A 22,626-nucleotide genomic window follows, 5' to 3' on the forward strand; every position below is an offset into this window, starting at 1 on the left:
GGCCTCCCATCTCATCCTCTCCTTTTCTTCCTGTTTCTAGGAAAGAAAATAGCCTCCACCCTGCTAATGATCCCTCAGGGGAGGCAGCATTAAGAGGCAACATTTGCTGCAGCAGAGAAAAGCCATGGCTGCCGCTGCTGCAGCACACAGCATTGGCCAAAGAGTATCTGCAACCTACAGACATCAACTAATCTACGTGGGTGAGGAAGGACCCTCCCCGCACGGGAACTCAGCTGATTCAGAGAGGGAGGGGAACAGCTTTACAGTGAAAACAAACCTCTGAGCTTCTCAGAACCCAATAATGTCTATGCACTCTCTGGGAGATAATTTACAGAAAGATAGGAACAAACATACCCAAACAGAAAGACATATAGTTGGAAACATTCTTTGAATGTGGCATTTCACAGTGAAAACACAGGGAAGATGGTTTCAGAAGTTCTTCAGCTTCCTCACTAGCAGGCAACTACAGATTCTTCTCACTTTGTTTTTCCATAACTTCTTTGCCTCCCTCCTCCTTGCTGAATGCTTAGGGCCAGCTTCTGAGCATCTTCACTAAAGCCACTGGAAACAGGTAAGAAAGCAAAAAGGGGCCCTTCACTCTTCTTCCATAATTTTTTTTTCTCCCCTTCCATTCCACACTCCTGTCCCAGCTCAGCTACTGTCTAATCAGCCTGCAGTGACAGCCACAAAAATGGTGTTAACTATCTTTCTCCTCACTTACCTTTCRCTCGCTGCTAAGTGAACATCCTATAATTCTTGCCCTGGAAAAACTTTGTCATCTCAGAGAGAAAGCAACTTTTCCATTACTCTCTCCCACTCCCTGATCCTGCCTCTGCCAGTGGAGAGTGTGAAAATGCAATGCTCCAGGTTTGCTAACCACAAAGCCCGACATCAATTTATGACAGGGAATATGACCTGGGAGAAAAATGAGGAGGGAAGAAGCAGGAAACATTCGATAATCCCTCAATTAAATACTAAGATGTTGAATCTCGTACTTTGTTCTCATTGATTTGGGAAACAATAAAAACCATACTGGTATTTCCTAGGAAAACATATAAAAATTATCTGAGGCAGGCATTCCTATCAATAAAAATGATCATACTGGTGTCAGACCAAAGATCCATTTAATACCCTTGGTAGTAACCAAGAAAAGGTGCCAGAAGAAGGCAAAAACAGTGGTATTTCCCAAAATGTTCTTCCTGCCTCCAACAGGTTGCGGCTTATGGCTTAGGCTCTGAGGCCTAAGTTCCAATGCATTTAGTATCCCTAATGGATTTGTTTTTCATGAACCTGTCCAGTATCCCCTTGAGCCCATGTAAGCTCCAGCATCCATAATACCTGTAGCAAGGAATCCCACAATTTGACTACGCATTGTATGAAGAATCACTTCTTTCTGTACCTCAGTTCAGTAGAGCTTCCTTCAAGCTTTACCTTGTATGAAAAGCCATCAGCTGTGTATGAATGCATAAAATGAATGTTATTCCTAAAAACTTGTTTACATTTTACCCACACTGTCCCACCATTCTGCTGACACCCTCTACTGACAAGGAGCTGAGAAGTGTCAGTACAGTGTCAATACCCTTGCAGAACAAGCCTGAATGGAGTCTACATCCTTAACAAACAGCACATGGCTTTCCATGAGCTGGATATAGGAAGCAGAACCGAAAAAAAAAAGAAAAAGAAAAAGAAAAAGAAATATGAAAAAGTTAAAAAAAAAAAAAAAGGGACTGAGCAAAGAGAAAAGAAAAGAAGGTGACTATCTATGGTGAAACAGGTTATTGTATCGAAAAAGGGAATCTGTAATTTCTACTTTAAGGACACAAAGAAGTCTTTCAGGGAAGTTTACATATCTTTTGAATTTCTGCCCAAGTAATTCAGCAAGTAGAAAGATGTTTTAAATGACAGCCCCCCCTCTCCCCTGACTGCATACTTGGAGATGTTTAGATGCCATATTTATTCCATCAAGCTCATGAAACAAGTTACACCCGAGAAGTGTGCTCCAGAGATGCCAATTTCAGACAGTTGGGTATGAGTAACTAGCACGGAGGTCTATGATCTCCCTAGTTTTAGTCAATCCACCTCCCACTTGGACCATTTCTCAACACAGTCAGGGAAGATTCATAAAGCTGTCCACCCTTTTGGATGACTCTACAGTCCTGATGGAGCAACAGCTTGGGGCACACACTGCAGTTAGCCACCCACACAAATAGGTTAATACACTTTTTGTTGATTCATAAACCTAGATCTAACAGCAGAATCAAACCTTTTGTTCATTATTTTGGAATGAAACATCAGCTAACATTTTTTACAGATGACTGTCAAGGCAAAATCCTGGACTGAAGATTCTTGCTTATCTAAAATGAAGTTCAGCTACACCCTTTAAGGCAAAGCCATGTCTATTAAAAGAAATAAAGAAAACCCAGATCATAATCCTGGAATATTCAGCCAGATGCTGTACTCTGTGTTTTCCATTATGTCTAGATTTTGCAGGGGTCCTCTGAACAGCAAATGCTATTACTGTGCTACATAATCCCTACTCACTGTGGACTAGTTAAGGATGGATTTGTATAGCCTTAACTGCAAATTCTTCTGCTTTGGGGTGTTCTTGCTGAGCCTTTAATAACATAGCTTTGAAGTTTAATTACTCTCTCAACAGTTGCAACCATTATACTTGAGATATATACAAGATGAGTAATAAGCTTGTAAAGTAGGAGTTAACTTTAATCAAAAAGGGAGAACATGAGGAAAGTTTTATTCATCAATAGCTTTGACAAAATTAACTTTAGTGTCAGGCACATCAAGTCCAATTTTAAAATCACAGGAGATCTGCCCTCTTGCTCTTTCCAGCAAATTCTATTCAATCACTAATTATGAAAGAGAGGAAGAGTTGCCAATCAAAGAAAAAAGATTCACAACTGCCAAYTGACTTTACTACTAATATAATGGAAAAAATGTGCAGAACAGCCACCCAGAAAATGACTGCCCACAACATTTTGAAGAAAGAGTTACATCAGAAGATGGCCACAGATTACATAATTGGCACACAACTGAACTAAGCTAATGCACAGACCTAGAATGAGAGACTATTGACACAAAAACAACTCTGACATAAAGATATGTTACTGCATCCCCTTTTTTAGAGAAGGGGAAAGATTAGCAACCTATGTGACAGCTAATAGAGGACAGACCTTTATGATGGAAGCATTTACGGAATATTTTATAAGACCGATCTTTTTTTTTGACCTCTCCACAATACTGTGAAACCACCACAGCAATAATACTCTTACTTTTGCAAAAAGAACACCAAAGAAGAAACTAAAAATGCAGATCCAGTCAGCAACCTCCTTTTCTATCTTTCTCATCATTTGCTTGATAACAAAGACCCAGCTTTAGGTAATATCATACATATGAAAATGCCTATATAGAAGTATGTAACTGCAATAACACCTTTACACAGTTGGCAATTTGAAGTATAAACACATTGTGGCATACACTTCATATAATCAACAATAAATACAAAACTGTACATTTAGACTCCAGTTCTGCCACTGTATTTTCTCAGGCACCTACCTCTATTCAGAAAGCATCCTTTGCAGAGTAAGCATGTATCAGCAAATAGGGGTACAAAAAAGTATATGCAATTTAATACATAATACATACGAAATGCTGCTGAAAACTGAGTTAAGAATGAAAATCCTAGTTGTAAAAAGCTAAACATTGCATCAGCAGAGATTTCTATTGCAAAAAAAAAGAGGTTGAAAACGTGTGTTAGAAATCTGATAGATTCCAACACTAAAGTCGTCTTAGAGTGGAACAAACAGGTAATATTCTCAAAGCCTGAAGACACTCTTACTACCTCCGCTAGTTTAAAGGAGCCTTCTATGATGGAATGACTGACTGGGCAGATGAGGAGAGAGCAGTGGATGTTGTCTACCTTGACTTCAGTAAGGTTTTTGACACTGTCTCCCATAACATCCTCACAGGCAAGCTGAGGAAGTATGGGTTAGATGACCCAACAGTGCGGTGGATTGAGAACTGGCCATATGGCAGAGCTCAGAGGGTTGTGATCAGTAGCTCAAAGTCTAGTTGGAGCCTGTAGATAGCAGTGTCCCMCAGGGGTCAATACTGGGTCCAATCCTGTTCAAATTATTCCCCAGTGACCCGGATGAAGGGACAGAGTGTAATCTCAGCAAGTTTGCTGATGATACAAAACTGGGAGGAGTGGCTGATACACCAGAGGGCTGTGCTGCCATTCAGAGGGACCCTGACAGGCTGGAGAGGTGGGCRGAGAGGAACCTCATGAAGTTCAACAAAGGCAAGTGCAGAGTCCTGCACCTGGGGAGGAATAACCCCATGCACCAGTACAGGTTGGGGGTTGACCTGCTGGAAAGCAGCTCTGCAGAGAAGGACCTGGGAGTGCTGGTGGACAGCAAGTTGACCATGAGCCAGCAATGTGCCCTTGTGACCAAGAATGCCAATGGTATCCTGGGGTGCATTAGGAAGAGCATTGCCAGCAGGTCAAGGGAGGTGATTCTCCCCCTCTACTCAGCCCTGGTGAGGCTGCATCTGGAGTGCTGGGTCCAGTTCTGGACTGACAATGATGACCAAATTTGGAAAACCTCACCAAGGAAAGCAGATTTTTCATGGAACTAGGTGTAAACAAAAACAATGGATTATAATTGAAGCTGTTTTGCAAGTTTAATAACTGATAGATAGAAAACTTGGACCCACACTGATATATTTAGCTATAGCCTGATTTTGACAGAGTTATCAAGACTACTGTCCCACCACAGAAGCCTCTCATCTTTTACAGAACAGTGATAGGGTGCAAGCATATCCCCCTACAGCTTTTTCTCTGTACTAGCGAGCACTGGGGAGAAGGGGGAGAAGCAGCTTCTCTCTCAATTAGAGGAGAGATTTTGCCATTGTTGTTGTTGAAGTTTTTATGTAACTAGCCTGCAGATATATAATTTTATTCTCTTTACAATATTTAGTAATATAAAGGATATAATGTTTGATAACATAGGACATCAATTTTTCTTTGGCACAGCAGGTGTTGAAAAAACGGATAGACTCACTTCACAGCATTTTTTGTTTTAAGTAACCGGGTGAGGAATTTTATTCTATGTCATGAAAGGGATGGTGGCTGACTTGAGAGCTTTGACCTCTGCAAGTTTTTATCAGATATAAAATAATGTTTCTTTTGACTAATTTTTCTTACTCCTTCTACAAACTTCTCTCAATCTTCAGTACCTGCTCTTTTTCTCCTATCATTTTCCAATCTATTCTGGCAGCTGTACTACTTCTGTACATGTGATATATTCTACTAGTTTGTATCAGTTTATACGATATATGAATACCTATAACCACATACACAAAAAATAACGTTGAAAAAATATTAAAGTTGCAAAGTCCAGACTCCAAACGTCATGAAATGGTAGAATTCAAAGATGTCAAGTATATACAGGATTCCCTGATCCAAACTATCATTGCAATACACAGCATGCTGTTCATAAGAAAGGCTCAGTATCTTTGTCTTCTTTTTGCTAGAGATTTTCAAGTGTCAGATATGGTAATAAAACTGGAGTATTATTTCTTTCCAAATGCAGTATTACAACTGATATGAAAGTGTTTAAGGAACTTCTAAGTTCTGTGAGACAAAACACTAGGGTAAGACAATAAAAAAATTTTCACTGAAAAGTCCAATTTTTACCCCGTTCACCCTAACTTTCTAACACTAAAAATCTCCCTCCTTGCCATCTGAACACAGCATGTCTGGTCTCTTACCAGAGGAAAACTTTCCAACAAAAGATAGACGCTTTTGTCATCTAAATCTTTCCGTTAAAGACCCCTGGAATTCATATTCTCATTCAGTGAGATCGGGACTTCTGTATTTCCAATCCTGCTTCACAGCAAGACATTATAGAGAGGCTTCCAAACTCGTCAGTTGAGAGGCAGAATTTATTACTCCCATGAATCATTAATTTTAGACTCAACAGAAAGTACAAGGTCATTTCACAATGTGACTGATTGTATCTCATCCCTGAATTTTGAGGATCATGAGAGTAGTATCTCCTCTGGTAGATCAACAGGTTGGACTACCTTGAAAAGACTCTGCCCAGAGATCACTAGGTCTACACTAGGTCTACAAGCTCTGCTGAAAAAACATCTGTAACTTCTTCAAGTCCTGCATATGCACTGTGCTGGCTGAGACTGTAACCACCAAAAACTCTGGCTGTTTGTGCCAAGGTCCTTTACGTAGATTCACAAATGGAACTTGTAAATTACATGTAGAAACAGCTATGGCTCATGAAACTCAAAAACATTTCTAGCTTGACCAGTGTGGCCAGCAGGGTTGTAATTTCTGTGAATCCAGTATCTGGGGTTCTTGGAATTTACCAGCTCTGCTGGCAAAGCAATTACATCTTGTAACTTCCATGGGAACAAGAATGAGGTTCAAGTAACTTGCAAGCTCCCCAGGGCAGCTGGAAGAACTTGCAATTTCAATTAGACAGATACCTAGTGTTCATGAAAAGTTGCCAAGTCCTTTCAGAAAACAAATCACAGTACATGATGCTTACAGTTTTTTATTGTTGGAACTATAGTGAGGTCCACTGCAGAGGTTACACTCCCCACTGAATGCCTGAACAAGAACGTGTCTTTGCTGGGAATCTAAGGCAAGTTATATTCTTGGCTGTGAAGCTACGGGAAAACATGAACTTCCCTAGAGATTTCCACAGCTGCAGCTTCTACCATATGCCTGAAGGATACTGTAAATGTTGTTCTCAGGTAAATTATCCTCCACAGGTAGTCTGGTGAAGATTATAATCTCTGTCAAGTATCCCACATCAAAGAAAACTGGCACCAGAGGAGCAAGCAAATACTTTGTGTTCCAGCCTCAGAGTAGTTCTGGAAGACTTGATGAAAGGTAAAGATGTTCCTAAGCTCAAAGCAGTTACTTGCTCCTCTGGCACCCATTTTCCTTTGTGTAAGATACCCCAAACAAACCCCTCATCCCTCATCAATGAGAGGTGCTGATCCCTGGGGAGGGTACTTGGCATGGGTGATGAGACAGATGGGAAAGAGTAAAGAAAACAGTATTTACCCCTGGATCTTCTCCGAGGAATAGAAGATTTTGCCTCATTTATAGGAATTTACAGAAGGTCAGGATTGTCTGGAGAGAGGTCTTTGACTCTGTGGCCCTCCATGACCTACCTCTGACTTGCCAGTTATAAAGCTAAGTTAGACTGATGTTAAAATGGAGTCTCTCTAGCTCCTAATCCCAGATATAAACTRGAGCACACCATTATCTTTGGTAATTCTGGTTCACATCATGTAAGAAGAGGTACACACAGAACAGAGCCCCATTGATCTACCTATTCTGTCAACTTTCTCCAAACCTGCTTTGCCTAGCTTAGCACAGAGAAGCCTCTACAGAACCCATGGAGACAAATATAGAGGTGCTACTGTAAAGCCCCTAACACAGCTGCATGTGCTCTGTGCATGTGTGTGTGTATGTATGCACATGTACACATGTCTTCCAGCATGTGTAACATGTCATAGTTCTGTTCATAGTTCCAGCACTTCTGCACCACAAGAGATTAATTTTTGCTTTCTAGAAGCATCACATTTATCAAGAGAAAAACAAAAGATGTATTAAGAAATATAAATAGGAGGGAGATGTACCTGGTAAGTGTGGATAAAGGAAAACCTGATTCATCAACATTCCTCAGACTCTGCTTATTACATTGACTTCCCTGGGCAGACGTCTTTCCTCTCATTTTAATCTTTTGAAGATTCGGCACAGGCAGTAAGCATTGATTAACACTGTGTGCAATCAATATTCTCTTTACTTCTTCTTTTATCCACACTGATATTAATACACACAAAGAAACTTCTTCACAAGTGCCTTTCAAACCCTTCTCTTTTTTGTCTCACTCATCCCCCATGCACATATCCATTGTCATCTCAAAAAGTACACAGGAAAAATGCAGCCATTCCCCAATTCCCTTGTGGTGTACCCGTTGGGATCCTGAAACAGACTGTCCTTCCTAGAACCTGAACTTTAAGACAAATTATTAGATTCAGAATTCATGATCTTGCCAAGCTGGAAGTGTTCAGATTTTTTCCCGAATCATTCATTCTACCCAACCTTCTGTTTAACCAAATTGCAACACATTTAGCACAAGAGATGAACATACTGCAGCAGCTTCAGAAAATACTGTACCAGCACAGAAAAGTTTAATCTTCACTAACCAGTCTAGCTCTTCCTAACATCACATGAAATAACACTTTTGTGGTGATTACAGAAACTCATGTACTTTTCCARATAACCATATTAAAGAGAGTTAGTTAATTGCTTTGACAAAGCAACAAATAAAGCCTCACAAAGGACATAATGTTTGTATGTAATAGCTTATTACATCATTTAGATAATTTACACTGATTCTTTTCTCATTTATGCCAATTTTACATAAGTAAACTGACCTAAATGGGGAAAAAGATTATTAACCCAGCTTAAACAAAAGGAAAATTAGTTTAATTGCATATATTACGCTATAATATGCTGGCATTCTCCACAGAGACATTGTCTTCCCTTTTTAAGCTGAGTTTGTTCAGAGGATCCATAATTTTGGCTCATTTGATCTGTGACAATTCCCTTCTTCATGAACTAGAACAGAAGACCACACAAACTAGAAGTGAAGAGGATTAATCTAGCCATACAGAAAATAAATTTTCCACCTAGCAGAGAACAATCTAGGACAAAGCCATCAATTTTAACAATTCCAGACTAGGGAAAGTTCAGCTCTGAAGATACAACACAGTTTCAGAGACGATTCCTCTTCCCAAAATGAGCTGAAACAAAACTCCAAACGCCAACTTCCTTAAAATATTGAGAATTTTTGGAACAAGCTCTGGATATAGTCTGTAGAGCTCTTCTCTATATCAAATGGTATGAGAATTGTGAAAATACAGTCTACCCAAAGAACATTATGCCTGTGTTCTAAGTCTAATATTTCATCTTGTCTGATATTTGAACTGTAATTAAAGAATACCTTTAAAAAAAATTGCACATTTTTGTTTGCCTTCCAGTAAACRTTCTGCTTTTCAACCAATGTAAAGCAACAGAGACAAATACACCTCATACTTCCATTTTGCCACTAGAGGGCAGCTCTATATTTCCAGATCTTCTTCGTTAGCTCAAAGGAGAATTGATTTCCTTACATTCCTAAATCCTGGATCTATGATATATAACTTGGGTTCAAGAATCTTATAAAAACCTTTTTTGTTTTAAAGCAAAATACAGTGATTTCCGTTTAAATCTCCAGGTTATCATGCAATTCTTTTTGAGAGGTATGGAATACTCCTTTACTTCAGAAGGAACTATGCTGCATTGACTTTAAATGGAGAGCACCCCATTCAAGAAAAATCACTTTATTTTGCCAGGGTTCTGTTTGTTTCCACAGTACATTCCCTATCTCCTAGGCTTACAGCATTCTGTGCTGCTTTTAAGTCCATATGCTTGAAACAGCAACAATAGCAATTTATTGAAAACCATGTTTTTAAAGGTCAGCATTCTTTTAATGTGCACGTTTACTTAAAACCACAGATCTATGTTAAGCAATTTTCACCAGAAAGGAACTGGCTGGTTCCCATTTTCCCTTTTGCGCTATCAAGTCATCCCTGTCATCCATATAAATCTTCACCAGTGTTAGACTATGCCCTCAAATCAACATTTGCATTTACATTTGCCTCTTCGTATGTTCTCCTCTCTAAGGCTCACCTACCCTGAGCCAACAAATGATTGCTGTCAGTCAGATCACAAGAGTACTCCCACATGGGGAGGGCAGTCCCACTGTCCTCGTACTCAGCTGCATACCTTTTATAAGCTTAGGGGTAGTGCAGACTCCACAGCAACTTCACATGCAGCTTCAGAGGAAGGTCAGGTTCCACTGGGCTCTGACCACGGATCTGCATGGACATAAATGAAAAGCATCCTTCAGATAAGCCCCACAGAGGTTTTACTATCCCATCTAGAAAAGTCTTTCTTCTTAATGATTTAAAAGACAATGTATTTTGTTACCACATCTCTCATTCCATTTAATTGAAAAGTTCCCCTAATTTTGATCCCTTATTCCTCAGAGAACTCAGCCATGAAACGCAAGGACTACCTGGGCTCCAAAGCCAGCTGTTAATATTATGCCACCATACCGAAGGGGAGCACGGGTTGAATTCCCAACCTCATTCAGGGACCTAGTCCCTCTTCTTACCCCTTGCACAGCACACCTAACACTGGTACACAGCATTCAGTGCAACTGAAAGGGGAAATTTTTCTCAGAGTACCTTATTAAAATATTATGAGAACACTCTGCTAATATACATTTTACAAGTTCCTCTTCCTATTAGAAGCCCTATAAGTCAAGCCCTACAAGTGAATACTTGAACTGGATATCTTCCAGTGATGAATGTAAAAGCACAACTGAAATGAAAGTTTATTTTAAAAGACATCAGACATGTCACATCCAGATTAGGCCAGACTGAATTTTCCTCACACTTTGTGAAACTCTTCACGAGATTTGTTGTGGCCTTCTACAGTTCTCCTGGCAAAAAGGAGAAATATACTGTATAGAGCTTGCAGATGCAAAAGCTGAACACTTCTTTTTAGAAAATACCAACCTACAATAACAAATCTTTTTGCTATTCACCAGAGACTCACTGAGTATTGCAAAACTTGATAGTTACTGATTCATGACAGATTTAGGAAAAACATCATCTTAAGTAATCAGGTCAGGGCACTGCTGTTGACCACAGTGTTGGCAAAAGAAACAGTTTCTTTCCTCATATCTTTCATCAAGTCTAACATTTCACAGTATTTAGCTTTTAGCACTTTACTGGTCCAGACCAGCAAACAACTGATAGCCTTAAGAACTAGAAACAACTCTGTGAGCAAACAACTCTATTTAGTATTATCTCATAAATCATCTACACCATTCAAATACTCTTTATTCAAGTTAATAAAATTACTGAGGATCTCTAACAGTTCCAGAATTAATTTATTATTGCTGATAATAAATTCACAAGATTATTAGCCCTTCAGACATTCTGTCACAAAAGATATTCCGTGTCACATATTGTCAACTGGGAATGAAGATTTCATTCAGATTTCAAGACACCTGGGTGGCAAAAAAACAAAGCTACTTTTTTGTGAAGCAAATACATGTTTGATCTTCACTTCCTCCTGGCAAAGTCAAGAGCTTTTCTCTAATAAGGATTATTGCAAATAAATTCATTTCACTTTCCTCCATTCCTGCATGATACTCCTTGCCTGACATCAGGGAATCATTCTGAAAACGTAGCATTGATGTGAGAGGTCTTCTGACTCCAAATAAAATATTGTAATAGCTCCTATTTACCTTTACAAGATGGACACTAAAGAAAACTCCTGTAACTGAGAAATTGTTCATTTGCCCCAAGTAAATATTTGTTCTGGTGGAGAGAAGGTCCTATCCTTAGCACTTTGCCTAACTATGCTAAACATGACTTACACAACAAAGAAAGTGTGTTTTAGTGATCTAAACCCAGCCCACAGGGATGAGCTTTTAAACATCTCAAAACTGCTATACTTCAGGCCTACATCACAAATACACTTCCTGATTAATAGAATTATTACTAAATAACAATAACTATGTTGGAAATGAAAATTAATTGGATGAAGTGTGTCAAGAATCTGGAATAATCCCATCCAAAGTAATACTTTGTACCACAGCCATAAGCTATGATTTTCTCCATAAAAGTATTCAATATTTATATATGCTTGTTCTAAAATAAATGTTCTGTCACTGCTAACAACTTTGAACCATCATTAGCTCTAAAGGAATGTTGTAAAACCACTCAACCCCATATCTTTAGAGAAACAGAATTGTATACTCTTATAAAATTTCCTAGTAATTGAAGAAGAAAGGAAGATTTTTGTGTTACAGAATCTTCAAAGAAAGGAAGGAAGCACTACAGGTAGAGAAAAAAATCCCATATTTCATAATATTGCTGGACACATCCACAATGCCTTTTTTTCTTTTCATCCACATAACCAAGCATGCTGAGGAACTGTTTTTCTCAAAACCAGTGCGTGGCCATGGCAGAACAGGCCGTGATCTTAGGGATGTGAGYACACGTACATGAAGCCCCACTGTCCTGTGCAATAGAGATATAGCGACAGGAACTTCCCATCCAATCTTTTGGGAAGGTAACACAAGCCTGGCATACCATGGTGCAAGACTGAAGAGGCTTCTGGCTTTTTCCTGTACAGATACTTTTTCTGTGGGTAGACCCAAATTTCAGTCTGTGGAAAGAGTATAAACTATGAAATAACACTGGTGAACTGAACTGAAGAAAAGGTTGTAACAGGATGCATTTTGGATATGAAAGAAGAAACATGAGTCAAAGAAAACTCTCTGTAACAGACTTATGGAAGAACCAAGAATGGCACATCTGTAACTCTTCATCAAATGTTGCAGAGGGAGTCTCACAGACTTTGGAAATGCCGGGCAAGTAGCATTCTCTAATAAGATCCCAAGACACACATTGAACATATGCTTGCCTAAGGGACAGAATTTTATTATTTTACCTATGTTTAGTAGTACCTCATCACTGGTTCCAATAGGACACATAAGGTATTTCTAAACATGATCACATTAGCAGAAATGAGCTTTAGATGAGGTCCCTGATTTGAACATGAACTACTGTTTAGTGGCCACTTTTTAGCAATCCATCCACATGGGCCACTGTTTAGTCATGCACTCCTACTTAGAGAAGCCCTGTGAGCACACAACTAACTTTAAACAGTTTTAATTCCACTCCTGTCACTAAGATTCAGGTCCAAATAGAAGGTTTTCCATGTTTTCGTAAACTGAGACCATAAGGATAAATTTAGTGTTTTATGATACCAGGCTTTGCAGATTGTCTTACAGTCTTTTGAAGTTTTGAGGCCCCACACAATTCCAAAAATATTTTTTAAAAGCTTGAAAGCTGCATCAATTTTTCTTTCTTTATATTTTCAGTTTTATCAATGTCTGATGCTACCTCACGAGAACTGTAAGTAGGAAAATCTCTAGTGATTTTCTGGCCACCACACAAATACGCATCATGCCATTTATACTGCTGATATGTAATATCCAGCTTTAGAGAATTACATGACATATACATACACATGCAGGCACACATGCCATGTTTTACAGATTTCTCCTTACAAGTAATCATTTGAAAGATTTCTCCCATTTACAGGAACTTTTGTTACAAAATTTTTCATTTTCATGTAGTTCTACTCATAAAACATAGGCATTCTCATCACAAAACCACCATTTAAGCAGGTACGACTAAATCTTATCTTCGCAGACTTTCTCAATGAAGAGACTAAACTAAGCCTGAAAAACTGCCTTCTTTGTAACTAGACAGTTCCCTGTAACTGAGATTAGGATGCTGTGACAAAGTAGTCTTGAGTACCTACATGACAACTGCCTGTACTGTGCCTGTTAGTCTGAAATCCTCATCCTTCACCAATCTTTTAATATGAACATAATATACACACATACTCACATACATACACACACCAGTTACATTCTATTTCCACAAAGGGTGAGAGATGATTTTGAACTAGTGCTAAGTTTAGCAATTACTGCAGTTTCCTGAAAATAGTCTTAAGCAATGATTCCACTAAAGGACATCACAACTCAGTAGTCACTTTATTTTTTTTGCTTTTGGCAAATCTTATTTTGAATCAGCATAACAAAGGGGACTGAGGAAATCTACGGGAAAAATAGGGAAATCTTCATGGACTGCATGCCATACTCCTAAAGCCAAAGTACCCTCTACTGTTTTTGGACCCTTACCTTTAAAGCAGTGAGGAATTTATCGGATAAAAGCAACTAATAGACCTGTCCCCAAAAGTCATTATGCACAGTTGCTCACAAAATTGTGACCGGCTCAATTAACCCACTGCAGTTGGGCAAGGTGAGTGTTAGTGTGTTTCCAGTTCCAGGGTAAGAAAGAATTTGACCCTTGGTCCTAAAGCACCAAGTGCCAAAACAAGCTAATTTACAGTCAAGCAATCTACTTTAACAGGTTTAATTCCCTCATCATTAAGATGACATTTCTTAGCATCCATAGCTTACGCAGAGATAACAGTAAGGAACTCTAGTAACATTCAGAGATTTGTATATTAAATGCTTTCCTGACAGATTTATAAATTCCAGATACTTAGTAATTGAGGCAGACAATTAATTACTCAGCCACAATTTGCTGACAAAATGTTGAACCAAGAGCAATCCTTACATTTGAAGAAAGCACAGGCAAGCTCAATCAATTATGCTTTTCTGGCTCTAGCATTCTCTTGCAGAGGTTGAATTTATATGGTAAAAGTCTGCTGTCTCTTGGAGATACACATTTGAAAAATGATTGATGAACATGAACATAAATGTCCTAGGTCCAAAATTCTGACACGTTCTAATTATTGCTTCTGGAAGTGAAAAAATTTCTGCAACTACAGTTCACTTTTAAAATGCTGTCAAACATTACAGTGAGGGAGGCACATTTTTTCAATAGTAAGGGCACTGGAAAGCAAAACTTCTCTACACAAAAACAGTTAAAATGTAATAAATAATGAGTCTGAAAGTAAGTACTAGCAAGGTGTTAACTAGGACCCAGGAAAATACATTTCCCATCCTTTGCACTGATGCAAGTGTTTTTTTCCAAATGCCCCCCTTCTCTATTTTATAAATCCATAGAAAAATGCGAGCACAGATTGGTGCTCCAACTGCAACTTGTTCTGCACAAAATGACCAGCACTTTTCTTAAGGCAGATACCTATCCTTATGTACACTAAATTCATACTCAACAAACTACTTTAACCAACTTTAGGGAGTCTCCTACAGGAAATGGAAGTACAGCATACAAAACGCTCTCTGGCTAACACAGGAAATGGCAGAAATGTCATTTCTGAGAAGAGCTAATCCACATGTTGGAAGCTCTTTGAGTGTGCTCCACGCGGTCACCCGACAGCCTGGGGAGCTACCACGCTGCCTCAGAGGCAGGGTGCAATACTTCAGGCGCTGTTCTGCACCCACCAAAGAGGGACAATTTAATATCTTAATCTCCAGAACTGTATTTACGACCTGCAGCTGTGGTGCCAAAGAGGCCCACAACTCCGTACACACTGAGCCTATTGTTGGCAAAACAGAACTCTGAGGGATTTTGAGTGACATCAGTAAGTAACTGAACTACACTGGGCTGCTCTGGGATGGGGGTGGAGAGCAGGAGTTGTTTTTCTTTGTATCAGTCAGTTCATTTGGGGCCTTCATCACTTTTGGGGCAAACAGTCTTCTAAATTTTAACAGCCCTTAAAGCATGGTAAGTGTGAATGAGGGGGAATGAATTTCTAGTGGCTTTGGGCTTCCAAGGAAAGAGAACTTGAACTGATTAATAAAAGAACTCCCATGGTACCTATCATTTAAAATGAGCATATATTGTAAGTTACATGTTAGTTTATTACGCAGAGGAAATGTCTGCTCTTGTTCTGCAGCCACTTAAAAGGGACACTCATGATTTGGGAAACTCTGTCTCAATCCCAGAACTGAGTTCTTCCCTGATACGGTCAGACTCCTATAGAGCATATTTTGGGAGCAGGTAGGGATATGGACTCTGCTCTGTCAGCTTTCAGCTGTATCATCTGGCCTTTTCCATAATTTTGACGCCTTTCAACCACATTTATCTGCAAAGAAGGGAGAGAGGATAAGCCTTTATAAACTGAATCTCAGAAAAAGAAAAATCCCTATTGTTATTTTTCTTCTGCTTTCTGTACAACAGCATACAGATTAACACTAAGTTAGTTTAATATTCTAAGGAATTAAAACACTCTGGCATACATCCCTTACTATTAACATGCAGATATTCAGCAGCAAAGCTGGGTCTCTGAACAACAATTACAGGTTAACTGGGCAGGTTGTTTGCCAAGTTCACCCCACACAATATAAATAAGAAATGCTGCTGCTTTGCTGATATTACTGACTTTTTCCCTAAAGAGAAAGAAAACCAAACATGGAGAATTCAGAAGATGCCTATGAAATCAAATTAGTGTTTAAAATGTCTGCTGTCCCAACGTTTATGAACTCTGAAAGGCAGAAGAGTCAGCAGCTAGAGCTTTGCCCCACAGATTGTTTTTCCAAGTTCCTTTTCCACTACAGCTTTTCTGACACACCTCATTTTTCTTGTGCTGAAGGATCACAAAACTATCACACTCCTGCTCTTGGTCCACAAGGTTTTGCAGAAAAGCATTAGGTTAAGGTTTTCAAAGAGGACTCATTATATTGGGTGTCTGCTTGAAGGTGTTCAGCACTTACTGAAAATCAGGAATACAGTCCGTGCTCTTGACTGAGAACAAAAAACTCCAAGTACTCAAAATACCTTCTGAAASTCTGGAGCTAAATGCTATGCAGCAATACTGCAAAACAAAAAGAGGGAATAGCAACAGCTTAAATATTCAGTCTGCTATAGCTGACCTGCCAGTTAGAAAGCCATGCTAGTCCTACCTGTATATTTTATTCCAATTCCAACTCATATCTTATTTTCTCAGAAATGAAAAAAAAAAACAGGGCAAAAAGAGACACCTGCTCCTCAGAGCAAGGAGAAATGGATTTCTTACACAGAGGGAAAATAATGAGAAGCTACAGAGAAATTTTACTCACCCACACTCATTCTTATCTCTGAAACGTGAGCATTTCAGTAGATGAAGTTCCACCTGATTCTATTTTCAACCAAGTCAATGACAAGACACCCAGGGCAGCTCTGTCCCTGCCAGCTGAAGTCAACCTCAGAGATAAGCATCCAGATTCCAATGACTTTGAAAGGGATCTGGATATCTAACTCAGCTAACTGTCTTTGGAAATCTCAGATACACAAGTGAATGTATTCTCCCACTTCCTTGTGCAAGTGTCATGTATTTTCTTCATTTTACAGATGGAGAGTGTATCAAGAAAGAAATTAAATGACTCACACAAAGCTTCACAAGAAGCCAAAGCTAGAGCTGAAAATTGTCTCCAAGATATTCTGGGATCTGAATTATGGCATTTCTATTTTGCCTCTTAGCCAGATCAAGGAATTGCACTGACACAGTTTAATCAGAAGAAAACTACATATTTCAGTAAATATTCTGAATATCAAGAATGTTGTTTGTACCTTAGATGGGTTGTAGTTCTATGAAAACATTTTATAGTTCTTATTTCATCCAAACTGCTTCAAACCTAGTACAGTACCAGATTTAAAGTTCTGTATGCAGAAACTGGTTTTCCAGAAAGAGGAAGGAAGTAATGACGACTCCAGTGCTATAGAAGCCATATACTTACACTGATACATGTTTCCCAGTCTGCCGTTTCTTTTACCCGGCATAAGAAAAAGAATAAGAGATCAAGAGAAGAAAAATCACTGGTAGGAAGCGCAATAGGAAAGAGCTGCTACACAGAAGAAAATGACTGAATAGGTTAGGAAGACCATTCAAAGTCCAGATAAAATTGCTCAGCAAAATAAAATCTTCACAGCAACAGTGATGTGATTTAATTTAAGGCCCAAGTTTGCAATACCCAAAATTCTTACCGCATTAGGTAGTTGTTGCCTACATGATTAATACATGAAATCAGACATTCTAGGATTGTGAGTCAAGTTTGGTTAAGTCAGGCCTCAAAGTTATGCCCTTAAAAATGTTGAGAATGCACCTGTAAACGATGGTCTCTCATTTTTCAAAGGGAAGCCTGAAATTAACATCACATCTGAGCACCAACAGCAGTGGTCTACAGTCACAGAAAATACTACTTACATAAGACACAAGAGGTGCTGAATCAGACGTTGAAAGTAAAATGGACTCATTCTTCCCCCACTCTAGCACATCCTTGTTTCATATGCTGTTTTAAGTGGTATCAGAAAACTACTCACATTCATGAAGCCCCTCAATATGCTAATCCATTATAGCTGTACAAGTGGACCAAAGAAAAAGGAAGGTTTACAGGATGGACAACTTTCTGCGGAGATTCCTTTCTCACTCACTTGCTATCTCGCACACACATTTTCCTTTGCTGTCAAAGGATACTTTGGTGAGAGCACAATACCACATCCTCTGGGCATTCAAATTTCTGCTGCAGTTAACAAAAGCATACAAAATATATGATCATATTCCTGTAAATTACAGAAGAAAAGCAAATTGCATGCTTGATAAATTGCATGCAAATTGCATGCTTGATCTTTAGCAAAAATTAAAATTAAAAATGGCAACAATATGGTATTTTAATATCCTCACAGCATCGCTAGACATTTAGAAATGAAATTACAAGTCAGCCTAGGTTATCCAAAGGCCTCAGCCACAACAAAACATGCAAGATCTCCCATACAGTAGATAATATTAGCAAAATAAAGGCTGAAATTCTAGGCCTATTACTTCAACTACTGATTGCTATCCCAGCTCTCACACCTTTTTCCTTTCCAAATTGCAAGAACTGTGGGGCAGGAGTTTTCTCTGATTATGCCTCTGTATTGTGTCTCTCACCTACATACTCTAATGTAATACAAATGAACAAACAAGTAACACTAAAAATGTGTTTAATTTTAATGAGAGGCCAAAGGAGGAGGAGAGAATAGGTTCTCTGTCCTCTGCTACTAACCTTTTGGTCCTAACTAACTTTCTGTAATATTAGCATCTACTATCAGAAACTGTTACAACAAATTTTTTCTTCTTACTATTACTTTCTATGAATATTGAGAGCAATTTCCTAATACATTTCTTTCAAATTAAGTTTACAGCAAAGTAACACCTCATACTATGCAGTCTGTTCACAATACCTCCCTTGAAGATAAATAAACTTGTAAAATCTTACCTCAACTAAAAGATCAACATCTGTCATTTAATCAGCAATAAAGTCAGACATATAATTCTTCACAATTTATCCTTCACTAACACCATGTCATTTCCAAGCTGAAACATGGAAAAAAATTTGACATTTGCAGGCAGTGTGGCAGAAAGGCAGCTTGCCATGTTATCAAAATAATTTATGTTCTAAAATTCCTGCGAGTCCGACATGAAAATAACATCTCCACCATTCCAGCTCTTAGTTTAGACAACTCCAGTGTTACTTGATATGACATGCTCAGGACGAGAAATCATCTTAAACTGACATTGATAGTTCCCTGAGCTGACAAATACAAGTTGCTTAAATTTGCTGTGTGCTTGATTTTCTTTTCTAGTGAGCTATGCTTGAAACAGGAAAAGGGGGTCAGATCAGGGAGTTGAAGAGATTAAACTGCAATTTTGTTTTCCTTATTTTCAAGCTGGCCACTAGAATCAATCTCAGCCTGCTCTAAATTATGTCCAGCTGTCTATTGCCCCCAGGGACAATTCTAGCAGCCAGAATTAGCTGGAGTGCAGTGACATTTTGACCACACACAGTCTTCCTTCAGCCTACCTATCCTTGGGTTTTTGAGGACAGTAAGGGTGGCAGCAGGTTCTGCCAGGAAGAAAAAAATGTGAGCATTTAAGTCGCAAACACAAGCAAGTTAAAGAATGTATGAAAACTGTGTTTTTTGCAAGAAGCAAAAACTGAGACGTAACGAAGGGTTCACTAAGAGCAGGAAATACAGTGCTRTCAGAATACTGATAGGAAAAATGGTATGAGCAACTGTTAGTAGGGGTTGGCCTCAGCTATGCTATATTGTACGGTCAGCAAGAAAGAGTGGATGATTTGACCAATTCTTACATGACATCTTCAGACGTATTTTAAATATGTAAAATAAGTTCTTCTACCGCTGAGCAACTCAGATACCTCAAGTATTTCTCACCATTTCCCAGGGTCTAAATCCTGCTATTCCTACATCAGGCATATTTCCAATTGCTCCAGTAGGAAATATCTGAACTACAAAATTATAGACTGATTCTATTACTTCCATTTAAAGGATCAAGAATAATCCTTGGCAGAGTACAATATTTCAGTAAATGTATAAAAAAGAACTAAAGAACCATCTAAAGAACCATCTAAAAAAGAACTCATGTTTTACATATTTACTGGATTATTATAGAGTTATTTTCTAGGCCAGCTGTGCCAGAGATCTGCAACTCAGTATGACAATTTTTCAGGATTTCTCAAAGAGATTAGCTTGTCTAGGAGGGAGAAAAAGGTTCCAGGCCCTTCACAGTCAGTATTAAAAAGGTAAAAGTGCTTAAAAAATTAAGGGCCTCGTGGGTTCAACTAAGATAGAAGAATAGGGGAGAGCTGCACTACCACAGCACAGCACTTTGACCCAAGGAACAAAAATTGGGGGCCTAAAAAAATACACAGATTATCTTTAYGTAGAAAGAATTCTCGGCACAGTTACTTGCGCCTCACCTTAAGCATTCCACCTACAAAAATTTCTAAATCTCCATAACACCTATTGATCCCTCCTTCAATCCATCAACTTTTCTAGTGGGTGGAGAAATAATGGCATATTATATGCAGAAGAAGCTCTTCAAGTAATGATTACTGAACTTGCATGGAGTCTGAAGGAACATTTTAAATTTCTCACTAAGTCTCCTTCTTGATACTGGAAGGAGATATCTTCCCTAGTTTAAATACTGTAGCCTATTCTTTTCTCTACTTGTCTCCCCCAGCCTTCAAAACTGTTTAAATAGCTGCTGTTAATGTCTCTCTCCCTTTGCCATCATTCTTGTTGTATCATTTCCACAGATTCTCCCTCAGTTCTTCACCAAACACAAGTATCCTGAATAGGATTTCAAATGACCAAAGCAAAGTAGAAGCAAAAATCCAACTTGAAAGTAGGCACTGTCAAATATCCCGACTCATACTATACTCTCAAGGCAATTCACAACTAAGGTCCATCTTATCCCGCTGAACACTAAATATCTGAGAATTATTCATTTGTACAATGTGACTGTCCCCTATATGTTATTCATTTGTCCCATGTGTGCTATCTCATCCTCTCCCTGGAAGAGAAGCAGGGTCACCAAATACTTTGTTCAGTGTTTTTATAATTTAGCTGTATTATATGCACACAAGTTATTATACGCCTATCCTAAACAACTGAAGGACTAAAAGAAGCAATGGGTATTTACAGCTGAAGGCTCTGGTAATCAAATGAATTCCTGTATTTTGCTCCTAGACTGATCTTCCCAGACTCTGACGGATTTTTTCATTTACCTTGTATCTATTTGTCTCCTTTAGATTATGAACCCCCACAGCTCTTTAATCATTTCCTCTTTGTCAACTGCTTTCCACAACAGCATTCCCATCTTAATTAGAATCTTTAACTGCTTTCATACAAATAGTTACTATTGATCACAGCAACTGCCATTGTGGCAGGCATTCCAGTATGAAGGACACTTCATATTTTTTATTTACTGGATTTAGAATGGACGGAAAAACACATTAGCTGTACTACTTTAAAATTCACATAGATTGCCCAGTCAGATAAATATTCATTATTATTGTTTGAAAAATCATAGCTCAGCTTAAATTTACTAAATTGACTAATGATTAATTGACTAACTATACTAAATGTATAAAAATATACATTTATAGACACTTTTAAAAAAATTAATTCCAAGGAGTATGCACAATGCCCAACATAAAGAAGGTTATCAAAAACTCTAATAAGACAACTGTAAGTGCATTTATCTTTTAAGTACTTATCTGCAAATCGAAAAAGTGACCACTGATGTCACCCTGCCTTCTGCTTAAATTTATGTACATGTTTTCATTGCACAAAAGAAGCTATACCACAACTACCCTGAAAGAATTACAGCAGTACAACTTTCTCACACTGGTTACCATAAGACCAACCCAAAGGTGCTTCTTATTGCTGTAACTATTCCTATATGGGTAGTGGATTCTACCACGCCAAGATGAACTCCCCTGGCATAACTGGATTACATGAAAATTAGCATTGTGATTTTTAAAAATCACAAAAGGAGACAACCATCAAACCTAAGTGCTTCTAGGATCATAGCTCTGTTTTCAAAGCCATATAAACTAAATCAACAAATGCCACCCCATTCCCAGAATAAAAGAAAAGAAAAGAGAAAAGAAAGAGAAAAGAAAGAGAAAAGAAAGAGAAAAGAAAGAGAAAAGAAAGGAAAGGAAAGGAAAGGAAAGGAAAGGAAAGGAAAGGAAAGGAAAAGAAAAGAAAAGAAAGGAAAAGAAAAGAAAGGAATAAAGCAAATTCGTAACTTTTTCGTTATGGGCTCAGGAAGAGCAAGGAAAAGGTATCTACATCTCCACTTGCACCCCAGTTCTGCTCCGAGCAAGGCCCGAATGGCGGCTGGCACCAGGGCAGGCTCCCCCGGAGATGGAGAGCAGAGACCCACCCGTGCCAAGCACCTGACAGGACCTGGCCAGGAAGGTTCACGCGCGTTAATACAACAGTCCTGTGGACTTCCAGTACTTCCACGGGGAACACGGTGGGGAAGACTCCGACATCCCTCCCTCAGCTTCGGGGCGGGAGCGGGCCTCCAGGCGCGACCAGCGCAGAGCCTCGAGGGCGGCTCTGCCCCTCTCGGGGTGACCGTCGGGTGGCTTCCCCGCGGCGCCCGCCATCACCCAC

This window comes from Apteryx rowi, unplaced genomic scaffold (genome assembly GCF_003343035.1).
Source record: "Apteryx rowi isolate R43461 unplaced genomic scaffold, aptRow1 scaffold_243, whole genome shotgun sequence".
NCBI lineage: Eukaryota > Metazoa > Chordata > Aves > Apterygiformes > Apterygidae > Apteryx > Apteryx rowi.